This window comes from Lolium perenne, chromosome 7 (assembly GCF_019359855.2).
Source record: "Lolium perenne isolate Kyuss_39 chromosome 7, Kyuss_2.0, whole genome shotgun sequence".
NCBI lineage: Eukaryota > Viridiplantae > Streptophyta > Magnoliopsida > Poales > Poaceae > Lolium > Lolium perenne.
In genome coordinates this window covers 242,664,555-242,677,507 of record NC_067250.2, presented here as the reverse complement: position 1 = coordinate 242,677,507, position 12,953 = coordinate 242,664,555, and positions in this window count along the sequence as shown.

The following is a 12,953-nucleotide window of genomic DNA, read 5'->3' as shown; positions in this document are numbered from 1 at the left end:
ACAACCTCTCGAGAGTGTAAATCTAAGTACTTAGCCGTGTCCCCGGTTATGGACAACTTGAGCGAACTGACAAGTCTTTGTTCGAAGATCTCCTCATCCCAATTTCTTAAATAAAATTTGAATGGGTGAACAAGGGTAGGAAGGTACATTGGGGCTTTACCAATGCTACTGTTAATTTGGTACATTGGGGTTTTACCAATGTTACTGCTAATTAGATTGAAAGAAAATGTTTTGATAAAAGATAGGGAAAAATTGGCTTTATGCAAAATGAACTTGAGCTCTACATGCCAGATGTGCACGTAGGTGTAGGGTGCCTTTTGAGTCCACAAAAGTGTCCTTGACAATACAATTCAAATGTATTGACCATTCGTGGCTGCAACGTATCATGTTGCAGGTTTTTCAGACGATAAGTAAGGAAACGTTAGGGGTTACGAGTCTATCCTCAACATGCTCGCCTGTGGCACATGAAGACGAAGGACTCCATGCTGTCTAAGTTTGTTCGTTGTAAAACTCTGATGATAGCTAGTCTTGTGCTATGCAATTTGTAATCCTTTATGTAATTACTGGATCATACGATGTAATAAATACCTTTGTATCTTGGTATTACATCTTGTACTGTGTGTGCTAGCGATGAAGGAGATATGCCCAAGAGGCAATAATAAAAGTGGTTATTATATATCTTTATGTTTATGATAAATGCTTATATATTATGCTATAATTGTATTAACCGAAACATTGATACATGTGTGATATGTAAACAACAAAGAGTCCCTAGTATGCCTCTTAACTAGCTTGTTGATTAATGGATGATTAGTTTCATAATCATGAACATTGGATGTTATTAATAACAAGGTTATATCATTGTATGAATGATGTAATGGACACACCCAATTAAGCGTAGCATAAGATCTCGTCATTAAGTTATTTGCTATAAGCTTTCGATACATAGTTACCTAGTCCTTATGACCATGAGATCATGTAAATCACTTATGCCGGAAAGGTACTTTGATTACACCAAACACCACTGCGTAAATGGGTGGTTATAAAGGTGGGATTAAGTATCCGGAAAGTATGAGTTGAGGCATATGGATCAACAGTGGGATTTGTCCGTCCCGATGACGGATAGATATACTCTGGGCCCTCTCGGTGAAATGTCGTCTAATGTCTTGCAAGCATATGAATAAGTTCATAAGAGACCACATATCACGGTACGAGTAAAGAGTACTTGTCAGGAGACGAGGTTGAACAAGGTATAGAGTGATACCGAAGATCAAACCTCGGACAAGTAATATATCGCGTGACAAAGGGAATTGGTATCGTATGTGAATGGTTCATTCGATCACTAAAGTCATCGTTGAATATGTGGGAGCCATTATGGATCTCCAGATCCCGCTATTGGTTATTGGTCGGAGTGAGTACTCAACCATGTCCGCATAGTTCACGAACCGTAGGGTGACACACTTAAAGTTGGATGTTGAAATGGTAGAACTTGAATATGGAATGGAGTTCGAATATTTGTTCGGAGTCCCGGATGAGATCCCGGACATCACAAGGAGCTCCGGAATGGTCCGGACAATAAGATTCATATATAGGATGTCATTTTATGTGAATTAAAATGATGCGGAAGGTTCTATGGAAGGTTCTAGAAGGTTCTAGAAAAGTCCGGAAGAAACCACCAAGGAAGGTGGAGTCCCGGTAGGACTCCACCTCCATGGCCGGCCAACCCTAGTGGGGGAGGAGTCCCAAGTGGACTCCCCCTTAGGGGGCCGGCCACCCCCCCATATGGAAGGGGGGAATCCCACCCCAAGTGGGATTCCCACCCTAGGTAGGTTTCCTTTTCATATGGAAGGTTTTGGTTTCGGGTCTTATTCGAAGACTTGGAGTCCAACACTTGGGGTTCCACCTATATAATGAGGGGCCAAGGGAGGGGGCCGGCCACCCTAAGACCACAAGTTGGCCGCCCCATTGAAGTGGCCGGCCACCCCCTCCCAAACCCTAGCCGCCCCCCTCTCCTCCATATCTCCCGTGTAGCTTTAGCGAAGCTCCGCCGGAGTTCTCCACCGCCACCGACACCACGCCGTCGTGCTGTCGGATTCAAGAGGAGCTACTACTTCCGCTGCCCGCTGGAACGGGAGGTGGACGTCGTCTTCATCAACAACCGAACGTGTGACCGAGTACGGAGGTGCTGCCCGTTCGTGGCGCCGTGATCAAGATCTTCTACGCGCTTTTGCAAGCGGCAAGTGAACGTCTACCGCAGCAACAAGAGCCTCATCTTGTAGGCTTTGGAATCTCTTCAAGGGTGAGACTCGATACCCCCTCGTTGCTACCGTCTTCTAGATGGCATCTTGGCTTGGATTGCGTGTTCGCGGTAGGAATTTTTTTGTTTTCTATGCAACGTTATCCTACAGTGGTATCAGAGCCGTGTCTATGCATAGATGGTTGTACGAGTAGAACACAATGGTTTTGTGGGCGTTGATGCTCTTGTTATCTTTAGTTTGAGTACTTTGCATCTTTGTGGCATAGTGGGATGAAGCGGCCCGGACTAACTTTACATGACCGCGTTCATGAGACTTGTTCCTCGTTCGACATGCAACTTGTATTGCATAAGAGGCTTTGCGGGTGTCTGTCTCTCCTACTATAGTGAAGATTCAATTTACTCTTCTATTGACAACATTAGTATCACCGTTGTGGTTCATGTTCGTAGGTAGATTAGATCTCTCTCGAAAACCCTAAACCACGTAAAATATGGAAACCAAATTAGAGACGTCTAACTTGTTTTTGCAGGGTTTGGTGATGTGATATGGCCATAATGTGATGATGAATATGTATGAGATGATCATTATTGTATTGTGGCAACCGGCAGGAGCCTTATGGTTGTCTTTAATTTTCATGTTGAGTAGTATTTCAAAGTAGTTATAATAGTTGCTACATGAGGTGAACAACCATGAAGACGGTGCCATGGACCTTGACGCTACGCCGACGATGATGGAGATCATGCCCGTTGATGATGGAGATCATGTTCGTGCTTTGGAGATGAAGATCAAAGGCGCAAAGACAAAAGGGCCATATCATATCACATATGAACTGCATGTGATGTTAATCCTTTATGCATCTTATTTTGCTTAGATCGCGACGGTAGCATTATAAGATGATCCCTCACATTAATATCAAGATAATAAAGTGTTCTCCCCTCGTATGCACCGTTGTACAGTTCGTCGTTTCGAAGCATCTCGTGATGATCGGATGTGATAGATTCAACGTTCACATACAACGGGTGTAAGCCATGTTGCACATGCGGAATACTTGGGTTTGCTTGACGAGCCTAGCATGTACAGACATGGCCTCGGGACAACGGAAACCGAAAGGTTGAACACGAGTCATATGGATGATATGATAAACATGTTGATGTTCACCATTGAAGCTACATCATCTCACGTGATGATCGGTTTTGGTGTAGTGGATGTGGATCGTGTACCACTTAACAACTATGAGGGATGTTGTATTAATTGGGAGTTCATTAGTAATTAGATTAGAACATGAACTAATTATCATAAACATAGTCTGAGTAGTATTTTGAATTAATTTTGTAGTATTGGCATCCGTTTTCTACTATGCGCTAGTCTTGTTATTGAGATAGAAACACTGTTAAAATCTGACAAGAAACTTTACGGATTGGTACCGTATTGTTAAAGAATCAAGAATTGATTAAGTCCTACTGCAAACTTTTAGTAAACCTCACATTGTTGATTCAAAGAGCTATGGTTTCAATTAGTAACTAAAAGTTATCTTGTCTCCGTAAAACTTGAAGTTCAAATCTGTTTGAAAAGTAAGGAGCTGAAAATTTAGTTTTCAGAAATAATCAAGGTATGAGATATATGTGATATCTAAGACCTTATTGCAAGATGATAGAATATAATTTGGTGAGACTACATAAACTCATAAGTTTTATGGGAATGTATGAAGGTTGAAGACGCCAGGCGTCACAATCCTCCAACTATTGGGGCACTAACGATATTCGCATATCCATGAAGTTATCATCCTTAGTATGCACCGTTGCTAAGACTCGTCGTATCGAAGCATCACGTGATGATCAGGTGTGATAGATTCTACGTGTGCATACAACGGGTGCAAGCCAGATTTGCACATGCGCATACTAAGGTTAAACTTTATGAGCCTAGCATGTACAGACATGGTCTCAGAAAGTTGTCATGAATTGATGGATAAAATTATGAGTGAAATTGTTCATCGTATTACAAAGTTACTAATAGTGAAATCTAGAACACTTGTCATATGATGATTAACTTCAAAATAAGAACCTCAAGGTTATTGGTATTAGACCAACAAACCTAGAAGTTATTGATGTTGAAGTGTTTTTCTGAATAATGAGGAAAACTAAAAGAGAAACTGCAAAAGATATTTTGGTAGAAAGAAAGAAAAGACTAGAAAGTCTAGCTCAGGTGTATATAAATGATATACATGTTATGGTTGTATTCCTAGTTAGGTCACACTATGAAATTCTTGGGTATTAGTACTATATTGGTTGGTATGAAGTGTCATACAAAACAACGCAATACAAGAATACAATGGCCTAAGTGACTGACAAGGAATATGATAGGAATGCACGTCTAGAACAAAATAAAGTGTTATTATGTTCGTCGTTGGCATTCTATCTAGCCCTTAGAATTTATAATAAAGAACTTAATAATTGTTATTTTGCTCTGGTCAAATGAAAACAATGAGTTGTTCAAATTATGACATTACTCCATGTATGATGGATAAGTTATTATAAATCTTAATGGTGAAACACACATACATAACACTGACGCTAAAATGCCATAAGGCAAATGATTTGAATTCCACTTATTTGTGGAACCGCCATTTAGGTCATGTTAGAAAGGAACGCATGAAGGAACTCCATGCAAATGGATTTTTGGAGTCATTTGATTTTTGAATCATTTGGCGCTTGCAAATCTTTTCTAAAGAGAATGATTAAAATACCGTTCATAGGCCAAGAGTTGAACGGGCAACAAACTTAGTGGAAAAATACATAATGATGTATGTGGTTCACTGAGCATAGTTGTGTGCGGGAGATTCTTCTACTTCATGAAAACTTTCAACAATGAATTGAGTATATATGTGGATATATTCAATAAAGAAGAAGTTTGAAACATTTGAATGGATTCAAATAAATTTCAGCATGAAGTGGAAATCATTGTAATAGAAAAATCAAATATCTATGATTGGATCATGGTGAAAATATTTGAATTACGAGTTTTAGCGAACATCTAAGAGAGTCATGAAATTGTTATACAACTCACATTTCTTGGAGTATCATAATGATGATATAGTATCCGAGAGATGTATCCAAACCTTGTTGGATTAATGATGAGATAAAATATTATGACGCCATTATATTTTTGTGGATTATGCTTTAGTGACTACCGCTTTTACACTAAATAGAGCATCATCATGATCCGTTGAAATGACACCATACAAGTTATGGTATGGGTATAAACCCTAATAGTCTTTTCTTTAAATTTTGGTCTAAGAGTTTACAACCAAAATCGGATGAATGTCTTTGTTGGTTATCCCAGAGATTTAATTGGGAATTCTTCCCACGAGACAAAGACAAAAGTGTTTGTCAATGTTTCTTATTTCCGAGAAATTGTTTCTAGTGAAGTATTTGAGTGGGAGGACAATATAATTTGATAAGGTTTATGAACCTGAGCATAATGATCAGAGTAGCGCAGCATCGGAATTGGTTTCGGAAGCGGCCATAACGATCATGGCTCCCATGACTACAAAGTGTTTTAGCCATGGAGATCGAAGTACATATTGAATCTTGTAGGTATGGTTTACTTTGTGATCAAATAAATGATTTGTGAACAAAGGATTGATTTTGAACAATGATAAACCAAATACAAACAAAGTAGTTATGATGGGCCCTGACTCCGTTAAAATGGCTATACGCCATGAAATCCAAGATAGATGAATACTTTTTGAAAGTAAATGGATCTATAAAATTGATGGACTTGGATGAAATATCTTTGAAGAAGCTTGACTTGTCGAAAAGTTGTTTACGACAAAGTTTAAAGAGTTGACTACGACAAGATTAGATCTTCCGTAGCAATGCTTATAGTGTATATGGATTATTCTAGTAATCACTACATATTTCTTTTATGAGATATGTTACTAGGATGGCAAAATACATTACTTATCAGAAGTGTGTATTAAAGGTGTATACAAGATACAACCAAGAGTTTTGCTGGTCCGTGGAATACTAGATAGGTATACGAACTTCAATTGGATGAAGTAAGTATCACGGAGTTGGAATCTTCACCAGATGAAATAGTCAAAGAGTTTTTGATTTCATCAGAAACGATGAAGAGGCTTGCATTTGCAAGAAATTAAGTGGGAGCGCTAAGACATATTTATAATACTTTATGTAGATGACATATAGTTGGTTATAAATGATGTAATTATATACTTGATTAAAAAGGTTTCATTGAGAAATTAACTTCAATGAAAAGATATGGATTGAAACAAATTTAGTGTCAAGATCTATGAAGATAGATTGAAACACAAAATAAGTTTTAGTCAAAGTACATAGAATGGATATTGAAATAGTTCAATATAGAAATATTAAGAAGATGTTCTTGTCATGTGAAGTTTTAACAAGACTTGAGTGTATCTGACACTTAATGAGTAAAAACACATGAGTGATTATAGATCACGAATAATATGTACACAATCAGATGTCCTATGCTCTAAAAGTGTTATGAGCATGTACCAGAATGATTCATGTGATGATCACTGAAAAACAGTAAGAATATTCTTGAGTACTTAAGAAGAACCAAGTATATATATATATAGTTTTATATGGAGAAATGACAAAACAAATCGCTGTAAGGTGTTGCACCGATATTAGTTTTGTCACATATGAAAATAAAATTTCAAATCTCAAATTAGACTAAGTGTTGTTTAAAAGGTAGCACAATAAGCTAGAAGTTGTCTATGCTAGATTTAGAAGAGTTCTAAATATTGTGATGGATTCTACAAAAGAAGGCAGAGTATGTCATTGTTTTGACAATGACAAAGGATGTTAAGTCAAGAGGTTCTTTGAGAACTTGGTATAGTTCCGACAGAGTCAGAACTTTGAAGCTATATTGTGTGTGACAATATTAGTGACATATTTCAGACCGCGGAATTAAGGTTCCACCAGAAGACCAAACATATTTAATGCCGACTCATTTGGAAATGAGTGATGCGTTGAGACGCAAATGAATTACAAAATACATACGTTTCTGAGCATGTCAGATCCGTTGACTAAAACCTCTCCCGTGAGCAAAACATGATAAAGCACCAGAAGGCCAAGGTGTTATATCTTTACAAATGTAAACTAGATTATTGACTCTAGTGCAAGTGGGAGACTGAAGGAGATATGCCCAAGAGGCAATAATAAAAGTGGTTATTATATATCTTTATGTTTATGATAAATGCTTATATATTATGCTATAATTGTATTAACCGAAACATTGATACATGTGTGATATGTAAACAACAAAGAGTCCCTAGTATGCCTCTTAACTAGCTTGTTGATTAATGGATGATTAGTTTCATAATCATGAACATTGGATGTTATTAATAACAAGGTTATATCATTGTATGAATGATGTAATGGACACACCCAATTAAGCGTAGCATAAGATCTCGTCATTAAGTTATTTGCTATAAGCTTTCGATACATAGTTACCTAGTCCTTATGACCATGAGATCATGTAAATCACTTATGCCGGAAAGGTACTTTGATTACACCAAACACCACTGCGTAAATGGGTGGTTATAAAGGTGGGATTAAGTATCCGGAAAGTATGAGTTGAGGCATATGGATCAACCGTGGGATTTGTCCGTCCCGATGACGGATAGATATACTCTGGGCCCTCTCGGTGAAATGTCGTCTAATGTCTTGCAAGCATATGAATAAGTTCATAAGAGACCACATATCACGGTACGAGTAAAGAGTACTTGTCAGGAGACGAGGTTGAACAAGGTATAGAGTGATACCGAAGATCAAACCTCGGACAAGTAATATATCGCGTGACAAAGGGAATTGGTATCGTATGTGAATGGTTCATTCGATCACTAAAGTCATCGTTGAATATGTGGGAGCCATTATGGATCTCCAGATCCCGCTATTGGTTATTGGTCGGAGTGAGTACTCAACCATGTCCGCATAGTTCACGAACCGTAGGGTGACACACTTAAAGTTGGATGTTGAAATGGTAGAACTTGAATATGGAATGGAGTTCGAATATTTGTTCGGAGTCTCGGATGAGATCCCGGACATCACGAGGAGCTCCGGAATGGTCCGGAGAATAAGATTCATATATAGGATGTCATTTTATGTGAATTAAAATGATGCGGAAGGTTATATGGAAGGTTCTAGAAGGTTCTAGAAAAGTCCGGAAGAAACCACCAAGGAAGGTGGAGTCCCGGTAGGACTCCACCTCCATGGCCGGCCAACCCTAGTGGGGGAGGAGTCCCAAGTGGACTCCCCCTTAGGGGGCCGGCCACCCCCCCATATGGAAGGGGGGAATCCCACCCCAAGTGGGATTCCCACCCTAGGTAGGTTTCCTTTTCATATGGAAGGTTTTGGTTTCGGGTCTTATTCGAAGACTTGGAGTCCAACACTTGGGGTTCCACCTATATAATGAGGGGCCAAGGGAGGGGGCCGGCCACCCTAAGACCACAAGTTGGCCGCCCCATTGAAGTGGCCGGCCACCCCCTCCCAAACCCTAGCCGCCCCCCTCTCCTCCATATCTCCCGCGTAGCTTTAGCGAAGCTCCGCCGGAGTTCTCCACCGCCACCGACACCACGCCGTCGTGCTGTCGGATTCAAGAGGAGCTACTACTTCCGCTGCCCACTGGAACGGGAGGTGGACGTCGTCTTCATCAACAACCGAACGTGTGACCGAGTACGGAGGTGCTGCCCGTTCGTGGCGCCGGAAGCGATCGTGATCAAGATCTTCTACGCGCTTTTGCAAGCGGCAAGTGAACGTCTACCGCAGCAACAAGAGCCTCATCTTGTAGGCTTTGGAATCTCTTCAAGGGTGAGACTCGATACCCCCTCGTTGCTACCGTCTTCTAGATGGCATCTTGGCTTGGATTGCGTGTTCGCGGTAGGATTTTTTTTTTCTATGCAACGTTATCCTACAAGCGATTGATCCAGGGACTAGCACAGATACGCACAGAGATCGGCACCTTAAAAGGTGAGGTCGCTACACTTAAGCTTGCATTTCTTGCTTGAAATTATCCCCGTGACTCTGTTCTTGATGCTACTACTGCTAGATCCTCAAGTGTATTTAATTCCTTGCTCTGGCTTAATTACTGTGTGTAATTCTTGCCATTTTGCAAGAGCCAGTGCTCCTGGTGTGCTATCCCTTGTGCTATAATACATGGAAATGCTCAATAGAATCTGTTTGTTGGCTAGGCAGCACCATCCAGTGATGGTGTGCTGTTTGGATATAATTGGGTTTAGCTCATTTGCTTATCTGTGATGCAATTCATTATGTAATGTGTCTGTTTAATTTTATATGGTCAATGTGATGCTAGAATTGGGTGCTAGCATGCTTTAGCAAGCTCTGGTGATCCAGTGATCATCAGCTGCTTGATTATTGCTTGCTTTACTTACTGCCTATGCCTGTCTGGGCTTATTCTGGTGACTGTGCATCACCATGCCTTGTGCTGGTGTGTGCTGTGGTTGGCTCTAGAAATTGCTGTTGCTTGCAGTGATCAATTGGATCATGTGTAAGTGTTCCAGTTACTGGTGATCTATGACTTTCATTTATCTGTATAGCTTGTCCTTGTTTATTGGATAAATGAGATGAACTGCTTGCAGTGATGACTCTTATAATTAGTTTGATTGAGCTAGAGGGATGCCAACAGTGGTTGGGGACCCTAGCTCTACTTTGAACCCAATTTGGGTAATGATACAAGTGCTTGGCTTGGTGGTTTGGCTGTTTTAGGGTTTGAGGTGACCCTGGCAGTAATCATATGCTGCCCTAGGGTAGCTCCCCTCTTGTTGGCTTGCTGTGGCTCACTAGATGCTATCTAGGTGATCCTTTTGTTGGATTGCCAGTAGCTTTTGATGTTGAAATCAAATAGACAATAATTTGTCTATGTCTGATGGCCTGACTAGCTGTAGGTGCTAAGTGTGTAGCTAGGCTAGCTTGTGCTTTCATCTCTTGCTGGATTTCTTCAGTTATGCATTGATTTTCATAGCTGTTGTTCCCATAAGATGATTTCCTAGTGGCCTTACTACCTTAGCTTGCACCATATGGCTTAGTAGCCAGATGATGACACAAATTGGGTATCACACCCTTTTGCTTGTGTGTGATGGGTGCATATGCTTATGTATGAACAAAACCATCTGGTTTGTTCATGATGATTTGTATACCTCACTCCAGCTCCTAGAATTTGATGTTGGTGTAGAGGTTTTGCTTCTGGTGGTTTGTTTGGCTTGCCCTGCTCCTCCTTGTGAGCTTGATGCTTCTTGGTTATTTGCTGTGGTGGTGAAGATGTGTTGAACAGCAGTGGCTGTTCAAGCTGTTCTTGTGTTCTTGTGTTCTTGTGACTTACCCTGTGAGGCTGCTGTCGATGCAATGGTTAGGGTTTGCTTCAGGAAACCCTTTATACTTGCCCTCTCCCTTTCCTTTATGGTCGACAGCCATGCTGTCCTCCTCCCCTGGTCACTATGTGTGTGGAGAGCATGCAGCAACCCTGGTGTGCTGTTGAGCATGCACACCAGCATTGTGTGCTGCCTGGTTGTGTGTATGTGCATCCAGCTTGGGACTTGTGCTGTGGAAAGATCAGCTTCGGCAGAGTTGATCATATCTGCCCAATTTGCTTTCTTTCTAACCTGCCAAGTGGCTATGCCACTTGGCATAACACTTGTTTTATTTTCTTTGTGTTTGTGTGCAGGGTCAAAATGATGATCAAATGGACATGAAGATCATCAAGCTCAAGATTATCTTGTAGTTTAGGATATTTCATTTATTTGTAATTTTCCTTTTTCTTTTTGCGTTTATTCATTTCATGTAATGTGTTGTAATTTCATAATTCTATTCTGAATATTGTAAAGACAATGTATTATGTGTGTGATTATCAATAAAGCTCAAGTTTTCCTTAATGAGCTTTTTTGTAATTGTTGTATTACTTATATTCTTGCTTAATGATAATTGTTTGTTAAATTATCTCAAATTTGAATTATGTGATAACCATTTGATGTTTGAATTTGAAATTCAAATTCAAATTTGGTTTGAATTCATTCAAACAACTTAACTTGTAATTCAATCATGCAACTTATGATTTCAATGCAATTTCACTTCTCTCTTCTCAAAACCCTAATTTAGACAAGTAGGAACAAGTTCATCGCACTCTCGAAACCCTAACCCTGTAGGATGTCGAGAGAGAAACCTGTCCCCCTTTGATGCAGTTTTGTTTTAAAAGTGCGAAATTTCCCCGGAATTTACAATGCAATGCACATCCCTTTCTAAAATCTACCCCTCGATCGCCTCTAAACCTGGGACATACACATACCTAGGTTTTGTACACCGGTGAACTGCTGGTACAACAACCCTACTAATTATCCAATCACCTACTAAACATAAGAAGAGACATAAATGTTTGAAAACACTATTTATTGAAACTTTTGCCAATGGATGCACGTATTACGTTCATGATAGTAAAACCTTGAAACATGGTCCAATTTGTATATATATAAGCATGCAAAAATATACTATTCTAAAGAGGATAGATATTCTCAGTATATTTACAAGTTAATGTTATTATTTGGAATAATATATTTATTCATAGGAACTGATAGGTGTACAATCTTAATTCTTAAAAAAATTCTTCGAGAGGATTTCCTGTTTCTACAATTGACATCATTAGAATATTTTGTATGTACTTATGTGATGTAACAAAATTAACATAGGAGGGCATGTCGATACACCAGCCCATAAATATTGAATACTCTCTAAGAGTATCGAATTATATTGTCCAAAATACATGTGACAGAGTGTATCTAACCAATGGACTGAAATTGGGATAACACCGAGATACTTCAAAATATATAATATAATAATATGTTGTTCTAGAAGGATTAGGGTCATACTTCCATTACTTTAACTTCGAAAGTATAACCATGTTCACGAATATACCCCAAAAGAAAATAACTTATTTATACCGACATATACCAGATAATCACTAAAGTTTCATAGTAACGATAATGTTCATGTTTCTAAAATGTAGAAAATATTGACATGGAGTAGGTAAATAATAGGAAGAAATAAGAGAACAACAGAATTCTCACTAAATAATTTTTGCGCTAATAGGGTAGGCCATTTCCCTTTCCATCTATCATTTTTCTATCAAAGTTGATTAATATTGTGTACTGATCTAACATAGTGTTAAAACTATAATTATATTTAGTAATGTAATAAAGGTGACAAGTAAAATTTATGGACTTTCTCCCTTCGTTCTGATTTAGTGTACATTCTAGAGAAAATGAGACAAACTAGTGTTGCATTTATTGGTACTAAGATACATGAACAACCAATTCAAGCTACATTGAAAATAACAACGTCAAATAAAGAGAGCAAAACCACTTCGTTTTCCGTGTTGTTTTTTACTAAAGCTAGAATGTAGAGTATTTTAGAACAAATTTTGGAGCTAGAATATAGACTGTTTCAGAACGGAGGGAGTATGGCATAATGATCATTCACCCAAAAAATTAAGATGGCCCAAGATGTTACTAGCATCAGGGTATTTTTTTTTACCATAATTATTAAGATATATGTAGAGCATCTTTGTTTTTTTATCACATAAGCGGAAATGATGTAATAGATTCATACTTCTCTAACTTTGGCTACCGGTGTTAACAAATACTCAGAA